Source organism: Spermophilus citellus (assembly GCF_964194105.1).
Source record: "Spermophilus citellus genome assembly, chromosome: 3".
Classification (NCBI taxonomy): Eukaryota; Metazoa; Chordata; class Mammalia; order Rodentia; family Sciuridae; genus Spermophilus; species Spermophilus citellus.
In genome coordinates this window covers 111832291-111850623 of record NC_138184.1, presented here as the reverse complement: position 1 = coordinate 111850623, position 18333 = coordinate 111832291, and positions in this window count along the sequence as shown.

Below are 18333 nucleotides of genomic sequence, written 5' to 3'. Positions count from 1 at the left end.
GGTGGAGGACCAACCTCCGATTTTGAGGGCTATTTCTTCTCCTTCACAGGGAATGTGATGATATGCTCCCCCAAATGTAAGCAAGTAAATTGAGCCATGGCTGCTGGAGGCAATTATATCACTTGATATGGTGCTAGAGCTGCAGGAGAAAACACCCAACATGACTGACTTTCCTTGGGCCTTTCCCAATTCACACTAGAACCCTGCCTCTGAGAATAGTCCTGGCCCTCCTCCACAATTGGCCATCTTCCCAGACTAGGTCCCACCAGCTGAAAGATGTCAGAGTTGTGTGTCTTGGGAACATATGGCAGATCCCAGGGGCACCAGCTGAGATTCCTCTGCACACACCTTCACTCATCCACCCCAGACCCCATCATCAGAGAGCTCAGACTTACAGGATCTGTGTTCTTCAGCTGGGGAAGCACATGGAAGTTCCCCTCTGATTCAGGCATAATGATCAACAGGAAGGTCCTGAGAAGCTTCAGGTTGTCCAAGTCTTGGGACCTCAAAAATATTCTGGATAGAGGTACAGCTGCATTTTGATGATGGAGCAGAGGGTGCTGTGGAATGTGGAGTGAAACAGGGAGTCATGATGGACAGGGCCTCTCTTTTAACTGGAACCTCCCCAGGTCCCTGCATCATGGGTTCCCAAAGAGTAGCCAGGCAAGTCCATGCACCCGATCAAAAGGGCAACCTGTGAGGCACATGTGTGGGTAAGGGGCTCCCCACACTTGCTCTCCGGTCTCTGTACAGATAACTAGTGGCATCCTGGGTTTGGATTGGCTGTGTTGGAAAGGGATCCACACAGGGCTTGGCTCTGAGGCCCCAACCACTACTCTGTTCCTTTGGTGCCCAGAATCAAATGCAGAACAATATGTTCTTTCTACAGGGTAAACCCCAGAGTTGAGTCCTCTGCAGGAAATCACACAGGGTGGAAATTGGGATTTGCCCAGCCATCATTTATAAGAGCTCCCCATGAAACAGGAGCCCTCCTGACTGACCCAAAGAACACCCCCCTTCTTTCCTTGAAGCTACTCCTCACAAACATCTGGCTGCAGGTTTCTATACCTAGAGATGGTGAGGAGGCTGACACCTCTAACATCCTGTGCCCCTCATCTGCCAAGATGGCTGGTGGGCTTGACTAACTTTCTGACAATACTGGAACTCCAGGAGGACTAGTAGGTTTGTCTGCATTGATTCCTAAATAATAGGCCAAATGATGGCCCATGGTGGTGCTACACATACATTTGAGTGATGACTGAGCCAAACCACCTACTGCCTAGCTCTTCAGGGCCAGGACCCTATTCGTTTCTCCCCAGGTGTCCCTATTCTGGCTACATGCAGGTTGGAATGCTCCCAGATGCAATCCACAGACTCCTTCCTAAATGTGGAAATTGTTTTTCCTGAAGCCTCAGAGTGGTGAGGCCTGAGGCAGAGAACTTTCTCACAGGGAGGGGATATGCCCACAGGGTAAGGCCACAGCTATAGGCTGCCTATAGTTACACAGAACCAGACCTGAGGCAGACACTCTTTGGGCTCATCCTACTCGGTTTTCTAAACATCCAGGCAGGATGCTCCTCTGAAAACACTACTTTCCCCAGAGCTGACTGAGTTCCCAGAATTCCCAGCACCAAGCAGGAGATGGCCATGTGCCAGGGCTTGGAAGTAATACACATCTTTTACACAGCAGCTCCAGCACCTTCTGAGGAATGTCCAAATTTGGGGAGGAATGCAGTACCTTTCAAGAATTGAAGACAGTAGCTGCTGCATAGTAAGTGTGCATACATTTGTTTTAGTAGTACCACCTACCACTGTGTTTCTGGCCCATGCTCATGGATATGGTTTCTTCAACTCTTCATGGTAACTCAATGTGATGGGTATATCCCCCCTCTAGAGATGAGGAAAATGAGTCATGGTCAGATGAAATGACTTGCCACAGAATACTCAGCTACAAGGGCCAGGGTGGGAATTCAAATCCAGGCTGTCCCACACCAAGTCTGGAAGAGAGTACCATTATTCACTCATTCAACAAACCCCTATGGGTGCCTCCTGGAAGTGAGTGCTTCCTGTGTAAGCCCAAAGATTCATAGCACCCATGCAATGTAGGTGTCACTTTTACCATTCCCAAGCTTCCAATGAGGCTGCTGACCTAGGAAGGCAAGGCCCATCAGGCCTGTGAGGAGACTGCACTTTGCATCAGTGAAGCTCCACATGGATTCAGGTTGCTCTGTCCTGACGGCCAACGCACCTGCTTCCTCAGATCACAGCCAGGAAACACCATGGTCATGGCCAAAGTTGGGTTCATGTCATTCTACAATTGTCCATTCCCACAGAATGTGCATCAGCAAGAGGAAAGATTAAGGTTAGCTCCAGACTCTAGGTGACAATGATGTGGGTTTCTGAACTGGAACAAATGTGCCTCTCTGGTGGGTAGTGATGGTGACAGAGGCAGAGGCTGGGCAGGGATGGGAGCATTTGGGAAATCTCTGTTCTTCCCCTCAATTTTGAGCTTAAAAATTCTCTCAAACGTTATCAAGTAAAAAACAAGAGGAGGAAGAAGTGTGCTTTGTCACTCTGCACTGGGAGAGGCTGAGGGCAGGCAACCAGAGCTTGGGGCAAACAGACCCAGCACCTCCTTCCCAACCTGCCTCTCTCCAAGCTCAGCACAGCATGGTCTTCAAGGGGCTTTGGGGTCTTTATAGAGAAGCTGTCTGGTGGTGACAGCTCAGAAGCCCTGCCTGACACCTCCTCAGAAGGCCTTGAGGGGAGACTCAGATTTATGGTGGCCCACCTCTCCCTCTCTGTCCCTGGGCTGTCCCTACTTATCTCCATTCCACCCCTGCTCCCTCAGAGGCTGCCAGCTGCTTGCTGCCTGAGCACCTTTGAGCTGCCCTTCCCACTTCTTGGCCCAGCAGCTCCTGTCCATCAATAAGCTCTCAGCGCTCATGACACTTCCTCTGAGAAGCCCATTCTGACTGCCACCTAGGAACACCCTGTCCCTCTCTCTCCTCTGTTTCCTCAACCATTTCTGAATTCATCCTATTTCTTCATCAGTTTACTTGTCCTCGCTCGGTCTCTCCTTCTAGACTGTGGGCTCCAAGAGGGTAGGGGCCTTCCTTGTGCTCACTGTTGTCTCCACAGCTCCCCCAGGATTGGAAAGGAGGGCTTGGAAGCTGTGCAAAAGTCATAGGGTGAGGATATAATGAGAAGTGGGTCAGCTGCAACCTGAGGGAGGGCCCTCACCGTACCCTGCCATCCTGGCCCCCTGATCTTGGCCTGCCGGCCTTCAGATCTGTGAGAAATCAGTTTCTGATGTTTCAAAGCCACACAGTTGATGGTCGTAGTTACAACTGCCTCCACTGATTAAGACCTGGGCAATCTGAGCCAGGCTTGGGTACTGCACTCAGGACACTTGGAGGTACCCAGGAAAGCTGAGGATGCTCTCTCCATGCAGCCAGTTGGTGTCTGTTTGTACAATATCAGGGTCTGCTCACATGATCCAGTGGACACCTGGCAAATAGTAAGCCTGCAGGCAGCACTTAAGACCAAAGACAGGCACAGGGGCAAAATCAGCCACCTCTACTGCAAGGGGCTGTGTTCTAAATGCGGCTGCTCTCACCCCTTCAGTGGGGACATCTGTGGCTTGCCTGCTTGGCTTTCATCTCCCTGTCTCATCATTTACCCTTGAATATTTTTGGTGACTCTTTCTTTCTCTCACACAATGATTCAGCCCCTCCAGGCTTGACCACTGAGATCAATCCATCCCACCATGATGGGCAGAAAGAAGCAGTGACCCAGGCTGGCCCATGACTTTCACTCTCATCATTAGGACACTGTCTTTTCCTCCAATGCCAAACTAGAAGATTGTGTCTCTAAAGCTGCTTGGCAACATGCCACCACCCCCAGAGACAGGGTGGGCAAAGAAGGCAGTGTCGGGAGATGGAGCGAGGCAGTGTCCTGATGATGACACTGCAACCTCTGGATAAAGCTGTGCCTGAATCTCTTGTGTTCAGCCCACAATTCCCAAACATGTGAACCAGAGCAATCCACTTGTCAGCCTTTCTTTCTCCTGTAAGCTTATGCTTGTTTACTTATTGATCTAGCTAACAGTGTTAGGGTTTATCCAATTTGAAAGGTGGACCGCTTTGCTGCTTCATAGCTGTCTGGCCTTGGCTCAAGTCCTTAAACCCTCAGAGCTTCAACTTCCTTCCGAGTAAAGAGGAGTTGCTACTTTCACCTACACAAGAGGAAGTCAGCCTTGTAGATTATATGAGACAAGGCAAAGCACTTAGGATTGATGTTTGATGAACTGAAGATTCTATAATTCTGGTCTACTAATTAAGCATAATTGACTGAAGAATAACTACAGGGAATGCTTTCAAAGACCCAAGTATCACTGAGTGTCTGACTCTTAGGGCCTCAGCTATCTGATTTTTCAATGTGGCCTCAGTATGGCAGCAACTGTTGCATTCCATAGAACACCCACAATCTGAGCTCCTAAAACATCAGGAACAGAAAAAGCATAAAAATATGGATCTTCCATCTTCTCATATCACTAAAAGAAAAACACAGTGACCCATCTGAATTTAGAACTCTGAAACCCCTCACCCAAGGGCTCAGGACAACTCCATGGCAGGATCAGGAGGCTCCCCCCAAAGAGCTTTTCCCTTTGGACATCAAGAAATACCCCTTGCATTCAACATATAGCACAGCTCTGGGGCCTGCGGCACCCCTACCAAGGGCTTATCCAGGTGATCAAGCTCATGCTCTGAGAGCATCTGCAAAGTCATCTGTAGATGAGCACAGGGCAGAAACTGACCCCCTGCAGCTGAGTCCATCTTGCTCCCACTGGAGTGAGCAAAGCAGTCCTTCCTGCATACAGATGGCACCACTAGAACAGGGCAGCAACACTGCTGCACAAGGGAAAAGAGACTGTTATTCCAGAGGTTCAGGTGCTACTAAATGGGCAGGACCACAATTTGAACCCAGGACTGTCTGATTCCAAACTCTGGCCCTTTGCCAACTCCAACTCACACTCCCAGCATAGGTCACAACCACCTGTGGGCTGTTGGTTGCAGCTGCAGAGCAATGTAAAGCACGGTTTGCAGCCAGATCCCTGGGTGAACTACTCACTATCTCTGTGACCTTAGGCAAGATACCTGCCATGTCCTTGTCCCTGTTTTCTAATGCACCAGTGAAGGTGTGTTGTTCACTCCACAGAACATGGGGGTGCTTAAATGATTTTGTCTATTGAACAGCTAGGTATCATATGGTAATTATTTTTTGTTTTGTTTGTTTGTTTTTATGCCTTTATTTACTCAGGATGTCTTTAACTGAATCCTAGGCCTCTTGGAGGGGAGCAAGCCTTATCAGCTGCTGTTTTATTATATCTTAAGTACAGCCTTGGCAAATTCCAGGGAGGACTGGTCACAGAGCGTGGTGCCAGCTGGTGGCTAGAACCTAGGGCTCACCAGAGGTGGTGGTCAGCTCTAGAACCTCCTGTGCTTAGAAAGCAGGAACAGGGGATGTGAGCAGGGACTTTTTAGGAATCACATGGTTGTTAGGGACAGAGGCCTGGGAACAAGGCTCAGGCCATGTCCTGTTGCATCAGGTGCCTGAAGCCTTAGCAATTTTGCAGGCCCATGGGGGTGACAAAAGTGCCCTTTCCTACTTGTTAACCCATGACAAAATCCTCCCCCAAGCTACTACAGCACCTCATGAGGCTTCTGCAGGGAGACCCAAGAGCATGGCACAGGAGACAAGCAAACAAGAAAGCCAGGCCCCTCTTGCCACTCTCACTATTGATAACCAGGAAGATCAAGGCTACCAGACACCCGACACTATCCAAAGCTCCCAGGAGCTGTGCTGCCAGAGTCCTGAAACAGCCTCAAAACACATTGTATGGGTGGGACAGCGTTACTCATGAGAAGTTCTGCCCCCATGAGCCTACACACAGGCTCAACTGAGTCAATCCTACAGGACTCAAGGGACCCAGAAATGTCCTTCTTGGAAGTTCTGTGCCCATTCAATGAACAAGGATTCTGCCACCCCTACTCTGAATGCTGAAAAGTGGAGGCTGAGCCTGGGGTTCCCAGCCCAGAGGCAAAATTCTGCAAAGAATAGGCCAAAGTTTCCTCTTTGGCCTGACACCCTAGTGACCGTGCTTCCTTCCTACTGGTCCCTGATACTTCCATGTACCTCTTCTGGTCCAAACTCCCCCAGGGCTCCTATCTTACCACAGCAGCCACGAGACTCTGCAAGGTGGACCCTGTTCTTTCTCTGACAGCATCATCACTCTCCTCCTCCACTCTGCTCTGGTTTCATTGGCCACCTTGCTACTCTGTCTTCCCAGCTCAAGATCTTGCAGGTGTTGATAATTCTGCCAGGAACACCCTTCCTGAAGGAGTGTATGTCCTCCCTTCCTTCAACGCTCTGCTCAAACATTATCCCCTCAGCGAGGCCAAGCTGACCACCACCTCTGGTGAGCCCTTTCCCTGTCTTTCTGACCTTCATTTCTGCCATGGAACTTATTATTTATCTACCTGTCCTCAGACTGGATTGTACTCTCAATGAAAGCACGTGAGTAAGTGCTCAATTTGCATCTGCACGAGGAGGGGAGCCTCAGTGGTGCTCAGTTCATCCACCACATGATGCCACCCCAACACACACACACACACACACACAGAGAGAGAGAGAGACAGACAGACAGACAGACCAGGCTGGCCCAAAATGTCTACACCTTGCAAGATCTCGAGCTGACAGCTCACAAGATGCAAACATGGCTGCAAAGGGGTGCCAGGCTGAGCAATGGTGGGGGGTGACAAGAGAAGGGCAAATCTCTCACACACACACACACACACACACAGCCACGTGTGTACCCACGCACACTCAGTCCAGACCTGCAGATGCCATCCTCAGCCCGGCCACTCTAAATGTTCCCTACCTCTACAGGGACCTCAGAGGTGACTAGCTATACATCCAGAGGCTGGACTAATCTCCACCATGGCCCAAGGGACAGTAAATGGGCAGCAGGGCAGCAGAAGTCTGTTTGTCATTCTCCTGTGTTAGGTGGTTAAGATGATGGGATGCTGCCTGCCAATGGAGCAGTCCACAGACCTGAGACCCCCAAGAAGTGGCCTCTGTCTCCTGGTGGTGGTGGCTCTGGGTACTGCGAATGTGTGCTTGCAGGAGGGAGTCTTTTCGTCCCCAAACTGAACCTCTCCTTTGCTGAACACTGGGCCCTCTTTGGCAGGTCCACTCAACATGGTCCTCCCCAAACAGGCCTACCTGTCCCCAGGAGCTTGTCTCTCCTTTAAGGCCCCCTCACTGAGACCTACACAACTGTTCCTGCACAACAGGGGGTCCCAACCAGACACCTCAAGGTATGCCCCCAACCTGGAGGATCTTCACACTGCATCCACCCCTGCACACGGCTTAAAGACACCACAGGTACCCCATACCTCCAGCCCCAGAAAGTGGGAAGATGTACTCAGGGGGCACTCTTCCTCTGTCAAAGCAGAATGACACCAATGCCTCAAGAATATGTGACACCCTTGAAGTGATTTTTCCCTAGGTTCAAAAAAAAGTTGAGTTTTCTTTTCTTGTTCTTCCTGGCCCAGGTGTTCTGATGCCAGGCCTGCACTCTCTTTTAAGATGTTTGTGATGGTGATTGGCCCAAGACTCACAAACTGCACAAAGGATCAAAAAGAAGAGGCCACCTCAGAAAGGGCAAAGTGTGGGCAGTGGGGCCCCTAGTGGATGAGACAGATGATTCAGACCCTTCAAGACCATTTTCCCATCTCCAAAACCTATAGGGAGCAATTTAAACCCATTATAGACTGCTTACTTGCCCAGGGACCCTGCTTTCCTACTGACTCCCCCTGCAACACTCCCAAATTGCCAGGATGCAAACCCTCAGGAGCCTATCACTTAGTCCAGAATCTTCGCCTAATGAATGAGACAGTTATTCCCATCCACCTGGTGGTTCCCAACCCTGACACTCTTCTTTCTCATGTCCCCCCTTTGAGCACTCACTTTATTGTCCTGGATCTTAAAGATGCCTTTTTTTTTGTGTCCCTCCATCCTGACTCTTATTAGCTCTTTGCCTTCACATGGGAAGGTATCATCAGCTGACCTGGACAGTCCTACCCCAAGGCTTCAGGGACAGTCCCTATCTCTTTGAGCAAGGCTTGGCATGGGATCTAACTGCTTGTGACAGCACACTTGGGGCAGCACACTCTTACAATATGTGAATGACCTTCTATGCGGTTCATCATTCAAGGCTTGTGAACTCACACTGCTCAGCTCCTCGATCTCCTGGGGTCCCTGGACTATGGGGCCTCTCCAGCCAAAGCCCAGCTTACTACCTCTTCAGTTAATTATTGAGGTACACTTCTCACTTCAACCTCTAAAAGCCTCACATCAGACAGAATTCAAGCTCTCCATGACCTACAACCACCCAAAACAGTGGAATACATCCTCTCTTTCCTGGGTCTGGCAGACTTTTTCAGGCATTGGGTTCCCCACTTTGCACTTCTTACCAACCCCTTATACAAGGCCACTAAGGAGACCCCTCATTGGACCCTCACCTCCCCTAAGCTAGTAGCCAATTCCTTTTACAAGCTCAGGAATGCTCTTACATATTCTTACACTCTCTCTCTCTTCCTAACCCTAAACACCCTTTCCACCTCGTTATGGATGAAAGACAGGGTATCACCACTGGCCTCCTCGCTCAGCCAACTGCACCCTCCTATAAGCCGATGGGATACCTCTTCAAGCAGCTTCACTCTATGGTTCATGATGACTACCGAGAAATGTTACAAAATTTTATGTTCTCCTGAGAAGTCAACTCAAATATATCTCTAAAAGACAACAAAGAGAGCCTAACTTAAAGTTTAAAAATGTTTTGCCTCTTTCCCTTAAGAGGGAATTAAAGGCTCTCTTACCTTTACATAATGATAAATTACATTCACTAATTAATATTAATTTAAAAATTATGTATAATTTTTTATAAAATGATATTCAAGTAAAAAATTAAGATTAGTTTCTAAATCAAAACATCTTGCCTAAGATTGAACAAGCGGCCACCATACCTAAGTTAAAATTCTTTCATATCATTCCAAGATAAGACAATTGTTCAAGTTTATTTAAAATTAAATTCAGAAGATAGGCTTTTGTCATAAAGATTGCTCTATTCCTAAAGTAAACAAAAACACTATATATAAATAAGTAAATGCTTCAAATTATAAAAATTATATTCCTTAATTTATAACTATTATAAAATTAAATCTTTTACTCTTATTAGTTTTATATTGTATTATCCTTACAAGTTTCAAAACTATTATCTCGTAAAGCCTTATGCAAGTACAAATTTTAATGTAACAACTGAAGGTAATTTATAATAATAAGGTGATTACTTATAAGACAAACAAGTTGTAATTCTGTATTTTAGTATCTATACTGGCCCCAGTTTATACTTTTATTGCTTAGCCCATTAGGAGAGACAAAGGAAAATCATAAGACTCATAAAAACAAACAAAACAACAAAAATCTAGGCCTCCTTTTGCTGTGGTGCCCTCTTTGGTTCGACAGCATGGACTTTAACAATCCTCCCTTGCATCACAGGTCACTCTTGCTAATTTTCCTGGCCAAATAAAAATATGTATTGTCACTTCTTGCTGTTTAAATACTTGTATAGTGCTGGGCCATTCTCTAAAGCTAATGGTGGTCCAGTTTATATCAACTTTTTTCTACAATTTTAAAAATAAAAAGGGGGAAACAAAATCCCATATAACCCCACTAAATCTCACAATTATTTTGAAAAGTTTCAAAATTGTGATATTGAAAGACTCACTCCTGCTGAGTGACACATGGAGCTTCACTGCGGTGGATGCCCTGGCCAAATTGAGTGCCCTCACAAGGCTTCAGGGGCTACAGCATGCCAGACTCACCATCCTATGGTGGAGGTGATAGGATGCCCAGTGGCCCCATGGAGTGGAGGCAGGGCCAGCTGAGGCCCAGATGGGGGCAGTGGAGGACTGTTGGGATCTTGGCAGCCTCAGTCCTACCTGGGTAGAGGGGCTGAAGGTGTTAAAGCCCAAGTGTGTTCTTAGCGCTTTCTCGCGCTTCTTGTTTCTCCACGTGGGCTGATGACCATGGCTCCAAAAGCAGAGATCAGATCTGGGAGCCAGTCTGGGCTCCCAGGCCTCATAGATGGATTATGGGTGGACGTCAAAGTAGAGGTTGATTTTGAGGATGTGGTGCTGGTTCCCCCAGGAGAGCTTAAGCCTTTCTGTGTGGGCAGGCTTTGGGGGATGGCAGTAACTGTGGCCACACCAGACGTTGCTTTCCCTGGGGTGTGCCTTGCTTTCTGTCCCTTGGTCCCCATGGTGGTGCTCTGGCTAGGGGCACTGGAGGTGTTCTGTTCTAACTGTGCCCCACGTTGCTGCCTGTTGCTTGGGGTACCTTCTCTTTTGGAGGAGATACACAAGGCCTCAAAAGCTATAATGAGTTCAGGGAGCATGTCATGGCTCCCAGATCCTCTCGATGTCATTGGGACCAAAGGGTAACTAGAGGTATCCTTAGTGGCTGTACTGCTTGTCCCGCAAGGTGAGCTTAGGTGTTTCTGGGTGGGCAGGCTTTGAGGGATGGCAGTCAGGGTAGGAACATGAGTGTTTCCTTGCCCCTTTGTTCCCTTTTCTGTGTGTTTCCCCAGTGCCACGGTGGTACTGTGGCTAGGGGCACTGGAGGTGTTCTGTACCAACTGTGCCCCTTGTTGCTGCCTGTTGCTTGGGGTACCTCCTCTTTGGGAGGAGATACACAAGGCCCCCAAAGCTGTAATGAGTTCAGGGAGCAAGTCTTGGCTCCCTGATCCTCCTGATGTCATTGGGACCAAAGAGAAACTAGAGGTACCCTTTGTAGTGCTTGTCTCCTGAGGTGAGTTTTGGTGTTTCTGGGTGAGCAGGCTTTGAGGGATGGCACTCAGGGTAGAAATTCTACTGTTTTCTTGCCCCTTTTTAACCTCTTTTGTGTTTTTCCTGGGTGCCATGGTGGTACTCTGGCTAGGGGCACTGGAGGTTTTCCATTCCAACCTTGCCCCATGTTGCTGCCTGTTGCTTGGGGATTCTCCTCCTTGGGAGGAGCTACACCAGGCCCCAAAGGCTGACATCATTTCAGGGAGCAAGTCTGGGCTCTCTGATCTCCTTGATGTCCCAGGGGCCATAGGGAGACTAGAGATGCCCTTTTCAGTGGTAGTACTTTCCCCCTGAGGTGAGCTTAGGTGTTTCTGGGTGGGCAGGCTTTGAGGGATGGCACTCGGGGTAGGAACTCCACTCTTTCCTTGCTCTTTTTGACCCTCTTTGGTGTGCTTTCTGGGTGCCATGGTGGTGCTCTGGCGAGGGGCACTGGAGAGGTTCTGTTCCAAACTTGCCCCATGTTGCTGCCTGGTGCTTGGGGTTTCTCCTCTTTGGGAGGAGCTACACCAGGCCCCAAAGGCTGACATGAGGTCAGGAAGCAAGTCTGGGCTCTCTGATCTACTTGATGTCCCAGGGACTGAAGGCAAACTATAGATACCCTTTTCAGTGGGAGTGCTTGTCCCCTGAGGTAAGCTTTGGTGTTTCTGGGTGGGCAGGCTTTGAGGAATGGCACTCGGGGTAGGAACTCCACTCTTTCCTTGCCCTTTGTTACCCTTTTTGGTGTGTTTTCTGGGTGCCATGGTGGTGCTCTGGCTAGGGGCACTGGAGGTGTTCTGTTCCAACATTGCTCCTTGTTGCTGCCTGTTGCTTGGGGTTTCTCCTCTTTGGGAGGAGCTACACCAGGCCCCAAAGGCTGCCATGAGGTCAGGAAGCAAGTCTGGGCTCTCTGATCTCCTTGATGTCCCAGGGACTGAAGGGCAACTAGAGATACCCTTTGTAGTACTTGTCCTTTGAGGTGAGCTTTGGTGTTTCTGGGTGGGCAGGCTTTGAGGAATGGCACTCGGGGTAGGAACTCCACACTTTCCTTGCCCTTTTTTACCCTCTTTTGTGGGTTTTCTGGGTGCCATGGTGGTGCTCTGGCTAGGGGCACTGGAGGTGTCATTTCCCAAACTTGCCCCACGGTGCTCTCTAGTTTTGGGGGTTTCTCTACTTTCTGAGCCTGATATTTCCTTGAGTGATGTACGGTCCAAGGACAAGTCTCTCCTCCCATCTGCCTTTGAGGTCACTGAATGTGTCTGGGTGCTGCCACGAGGACCCACAGTGGAGTTTCTATGTTTGTCAGACCCAAGGGCTGAGTAGTTTAGGCTGCCCACGGTCAAGGGTGGCATCGGAGCTGCCCCCCCTGGACCTGGAGCTCCTACGTGTCCATGCTGATGGCAGCTGACAAAGCTAGGGGCTCCAGGCTTCATCCCACCAGGAACCCCAGAACTGGGTGAGACGGTGGCTCCAGGGGTGAGAGGCTGCTTTCCCTGCAGAATGTGTCTTCGCGCCCTTGGAGCTGGAGAGCTGGAGCTTGCTACAGGTGAGGGCCTGTGTGTACAGTAGGGCTTTGGGCCCTGGTGAGAGCGCTGGAAGCTCCTACCCAAGGTGGAGGGAGGCCCCAGATGTGGGGGCTGTGAAGGCATAGTGGTGTTCGAAAGTGTGACCCCAAAGGGGGCCACTGGCTGTGCAGCCAAGCCTGCCAATGTGCTGAGAGAGGGCCTGGGAGGAAGGGCCAAAGCAGCAATTGGCAGGCTGGGGGAGAGCGGTCCTGTAAGGTTGGTGATGGGAGGATGGCTCTGGGAAGAGACAGCAGAGCTGACCCACACTGGGGTGTGGGCCACCATGGTTGTGCTGCTGGGGGGATGGGGAAAGGTCTGGCTGAGGCCTACTGATGCCAGAGGCCTGGCCCCTCCCGGTGGAGAGGGGACCCCCCCATGGGCTTGTGGGGCCATAGCACAGCTGTTCCCAATGACCTGGGTCTCACCCATCAGAAGACCGTTGATGCGCTGCAGAGCTTTCTTCTTCTCCCTGTCTAGGTCCTCAGCAGTCACTACACAGGCCAGTAACAGAGGTGGTGGCAGCTTCAGAGGTCCCCCTCGGCGGCATTGCAGGAGAGGAAACTTGCGTTTCCGTGGCCTACTGGTGTCTCCCGTGGGTGAGGACTTCTTCTTGGGAAATGGGTGTCCCGCCCTGCCTTCTGCCACTTTCTCACCCTGGGCCTTCTTTGGGGCAATCCCTGGGGATGAAGAACATCCCAGGGGCGGCTCCCCGTTGGATGGGTCTGGAGCCCTCCTCTTCAGGGCTGGCAGATCTCGCGTGGAGCTGTAGGAGCTGCTGATGGGGTTTCTTTTGGGGCAGGAGCTCATGCAGATGGCCCGGGAGCTCTCAGCTCTGTCTTGGGAGCTCTGGGTGCAGAGGTTACTCCACAGAGGCCCAGGCCTGGGCACAAAGGCAGGCACACAGCTATGGGCCCCCAGGGGCCTAAAAGCAGATGCTCTTCCAGTGACCCGAGGGCGCCCCCTCTGATGTTCTCTATCTGCTTGCTCAGCCACCACTTGGCCACTGTCCCCAGGGGTTGTGATCACAGTCCTCCCTGGGCAGGGTTCTTGGGGTGCTGGAAGCTGGCAAGGAGCCACTTCCTGCCCCTGCACCCTACAAGGCGGCTGTCTGAGTCTGCGGCCTGGGATGCAGGAATTCATGAAAGCTGCAGTTGACAGCAGCGTCCTCTTCAGGAGACCTGGCATGCGAAGGGAGGAGGCAATATCCAAGTCTCCGAGGAAAGATCCAAGGGCCCGCAGGACCCTGGACAAGCACCGAGCAGGCACGTTTCGCAACCGCTGAGGAGCAGTTGCAGGATGGCGGCAAGATGACCCGACCCGCGAGTGGTGCCACCAGCCCAGGAAGCCCTTAGTGGCCCACCAGTATAGGGATGTCGGCGCGGCCCATGACCGGGCTTCTGGTGGGACCCTTCTGGCAGGTCTCTGCCCCTCAGCGCCGGGGGCAGGGGTGAGGGACAACACTTGCTGTGAGAAGTCTCCATGGCAGTCTCAGCGAAGGCGCTAGTGGGTGATTCTAGCGTTGATCGGAGAAGGCCTTCTTCCGTGGCTCACGCAGCTTCAGGCGAAACTGCTGTCACAACTGTTGAAAGGGCGCAGCTGAGGAAGGAATGAGTGGAGAACGCGCGAGCGCGTGAGGAAAACCGTCAATACTGGACAAGAGGCAGGCGCGAGCCAGGAACGGACGCGCGCGTGCAAATTCCGAGTGCCTGTGCAAAGTCTGCAAGCACGTGCAAAGTCCAGGTGCGTGCACCAGATGCGGAAGAAATAGGCAAGGGAACTGCGTGCCTGGTGCGTGCGTGGGTCCTGGGGGGACTGTTGAGTGCTGACACTGGGAGGTGATTCAGATCCCGCTGGTCCACCTCCTGACCCAGTGAGGTTTCCGGGTCATCTCGGAAGGGTTGTAGATGCTGGGCTTGAGGGGTGGCAGCTAGGGCAAGGCCAGGGATCTCTCCCCTCAGACTGGTGCAACGACCCTGCCCCTCCCCAGAGGCAGCCAGGATGGCAGCACAGATGGGCTGAACTCCAATGGACGTGGGGGCAGTCAGAGGGCTGAGAAGGCTCTTGCTGCGGGTTCAGGGTAGCTCTTGGGGCGTGGAGCACGTGCGCACTAGGGTGATGAGCAGGTGTTTGGCTGGCAGTACCTGCACCTCCGGTACAGGGACAGGTCGGTGCCTCTTCAGGAGTGCTCTTCTCTGAAAAGGCGGGAAGTGGCATGGCCCCAATAGAAGCGCCCCCCATACCTCCAAGCTTGGAGCAGGGGGTAGCCTCCCTGGGCCTCTGAAGGGGAAAGCAATGTCATTAGATAGGCGGTGCACCAGCAGGGGAGCAAGTGGTGGTGGCATCTCCAGGATCTCGCTTGCTGGGGCTGGGCAAGGACACCTTGTCCTCCCTTGAAGGTGTGAGCTAGTGTTTGTATCTAGCCTTGCTCTGGTGAGGGTGGGCGGGACTTAGTTTGACAGCCAGGAGCTCTTGCAATGGCAGGAATCCCTCAGCCCATGCCCCACCCCTGAGCTGTCAGAGTTCTGTCTGCTGTCCTGCCTGGGCCTGGCCAGTCAGAAGGGGAACTGCTGGGGGGCAAGTTTCCTGGCTGAGCAGCATTTGCAGGTGGTGGCAGCTTTGGGATCATGGCCTGTGTGTCTTCCTGCACTTCCTCTGGGAACAGTGGAGGGAACAGCTGCTGAGAATGCATTTAAGGCATCCCCCAGAGTCTGGCTGAGGGGTTCAGCAGGGCAGGCTGGGAGGGAATGCTACCCTCTGTGCACGGTCCTTTCTCTTTGTGTGGAAAACAGAAAAACCCAGCTGTGTGCTCACAAAATCAAGTTTTATTCATATTTGGGTTGCTTTCTTTGAATTTTGGTTATCAAGATTCTCCCATTTTTAAATCTATTTTTGTAGTTGTCAACAGGCCTTTATTCATTTCTGTGCAGTGCTGACAATTGAACCCAGTGCCTCCCACGTGCTAGGCAAGCACTCTGCAAATGAGCCACAACCCCAGCTCTCCAATTGTTTGACTGTCTTCATTGCTTAGCTGTTCTGGGGACATTACTAGGCCTCCTACTGTTCCTACAGTGTAAGATATGTGACCTTTCACCAGTCCAATCCAACACAGACACCTACAGACCCAGAGATCCACTCAGCATTCACTCTTTGGAGGTTCCAGTTGTCATGGGTCTTGGCTTTTCCTGGATGGAAGGGCACCCTGCCAGGGTTAGCTGTGAGGTTTCAAGCTCAAGCTTCCCATAACCCACTAAGCATGCTCCTCCATGCTCAGCTATTAAGAACTGTCCCTCCTCCTCACTGGTGGAGTTCTGGGCTTGCTTCTGAACTGGGCAAAATATCAGTGAGTGGGGACCTGGAGGAGTGAGGTTGGAGGGAGCCTCACCTGGGACTGTTGTCCCAAGTGGGTGCTCCTTGGGCCCCTTGCATTGCCCATGGCCTTTTCTGGGTCCACTGGACCTTCAGTAATCAGTGAAGGCCGCTGGGTGAGGTTGTGGCAGTGCTCATCTCTCCTGGTGGGATAGTTCCTGGCATGGTATCCTTCTGAACCCAGTTCGAGGTGCTGCCCAGTAGGCTGCATTGGGAATCAGGGTCCTGGAAGTAATGGAATCACCTGATGGGCCAGTGCAGAACAGACATGCAGTGGGTGACAAAGTTGGAGTTGGGTTGCCAAGAACATGGTCCTGGGGCTCAGTCTATAGGTCCTTCCTCATGCCACACAGCTGAATTGGCACTTATCTTGAACTTTCCTCTGGAGTGGCCAGAACCAGAAGCTCCTTCACTTCCCCAGTGTCATGAAATCATAGTGCTTTTGAGAAAATGGCTGGAAGATGGGTTTATGTCCCCCACCATAGGCCTCCCCACAGGCTTACAGGCTGGGAAATTCTCAGTTTCCTCTTTCTGTCACCATTTCCTGCTGCATAGGGAGGAAAAATGGACACCCTCCTAGATCTTGCCTGCCTCTGGTGTCAGGGTACTGACTGCATTGATGGACATGGTGACCAAATGTGGGTCACACCTGAGTGGTCCTGGGGTCTGAGGTTGGCCAAACTCTTTATTTTCTACTAACAAAGGTAAACACAGTCTTTAGTTCTTGTTTTATTTCTTATTAAATCAGCAATTCATGCTTGGGGTAGATCAGATAGAAAGTACAGATTGCTAAGATTCCTTGGAATGTGGCCTTGGGTTTGAGTCTATGGATAGTGTTGTGTACAAGTGTTGTTCAGTCATTTAAAAGGAATACACATTGTGGTGGTCGCAAACATATACCTGCAGGATGAACTTGCAAATATACTAAGCCACATGAAGGCCTCACTGTGGTTTGTCAAGATCATCCTGATTCACAAGGACCCGTCTTTCCCTCGCCTTAGAGGGAACAGAACCCAAGTCCTGGAAACTGCCTTTAAGACTCCAAATTTGTTTTGGAGAGGGTAAAAAAAACACCAATGTTGGAGAGTACTATGATGAGTTTCAGTTAAAAATTGATTTCTAAATGTGGAATCAGAATAAAGTAATACATGTGTAATATACGCATATATCATTGTTTCTAAATTATCATGTTAAATTTCATAAATATGTATTAGGTCTCCTAAAAAGTTGATATCATCAGAAAAAAACTCCATTTTTATCCTCTTCCTGGGAAATATTTTCTATTCCCACACTGAAATTTTTTTCTTAAACTTGGTTTTAGCTTTTATTTTGACACCTGTGTTTGTATATTCATTTTTTTTAAATCGAGGATTACTTGCATATATCATGTAATCACCAGTTTTTAATTCAATGTAATCTCACACACACACACACACACACAAACACACACACACATGCACATTGATCAGGTGTTATTACCATCCTTTTTCTTTATGATGCAGCAGAAGCACAGAGAAGATACAGAATATGCCCAAGACTCCACAGTGCATTCCCTACTGAAGGTTTGTGTCTCCTCCAAATTTATGTTGAAGCCCTAATGCCAATGTGATGGCATGAGAAGTGGGGCCATTGGGAGGTAATCAGATTTTGATAGGCCAGGGGGGCATGTCTCCCAAGATGAGATTAGTGTTCTCAGAATTTGAAAAAAAGACCAGGGCTTACTTGCTCTCCACCAAGTGAGAATACAGTGAGAAGCAGCCAGCTAGGAGCAAAAAGAGGGCTCTTTCCAAGAAGTCAATCTATCAGTACCTTGACCATGAACTTCCCACCCTCCAAAATGGGGAGAAATAAATGTTTCTTAAGCTTAGAATATTTTGTTGAAGCAGCTAAAACTGACTAGGACAGTCAGTGAAAGGACTTTGTGAATATTCAATGAAATAATGTATGCAAAGTGGTCTATGAATATAAGCTATTGCATTATCACCTTCATCATCATCACCATTTTCCTAGCCAAATGGCATAGGAGCTATTTTTCACACCTAATTCAATTCCAAAAGAAGCCATTGATATTTCTCCAGCAGAAAGAGTTTATGACTGCTCCAGATGAGTTACTACCTAGATTTTCAGGTTGTTTGTGGCCATTTTATGGATCTACATAGACATTTGGGTGCTCCATAAATGAGTTTTATGACCCATCATGAGATTTATACCCCTGTGCCATCAATACCATTCCCTTTTAGGGTGTCCGATTTCACGTGTTGACTCTTGGAAGAGAAGCAATTCATTTGTTTTCATGCACCTGGCTTTTTAATTGAATGGAAACAAACCTATTTTCTTTTTTATCCTTCCCTCATAGGCAGCAGAACTTTCTCCAGTGAGGCCTCTTTGTTATACTAGGTTTGGGATATCCATGTTGGCAGAAACTCCCAGAGCTGGTATACTGCAGGCATGTG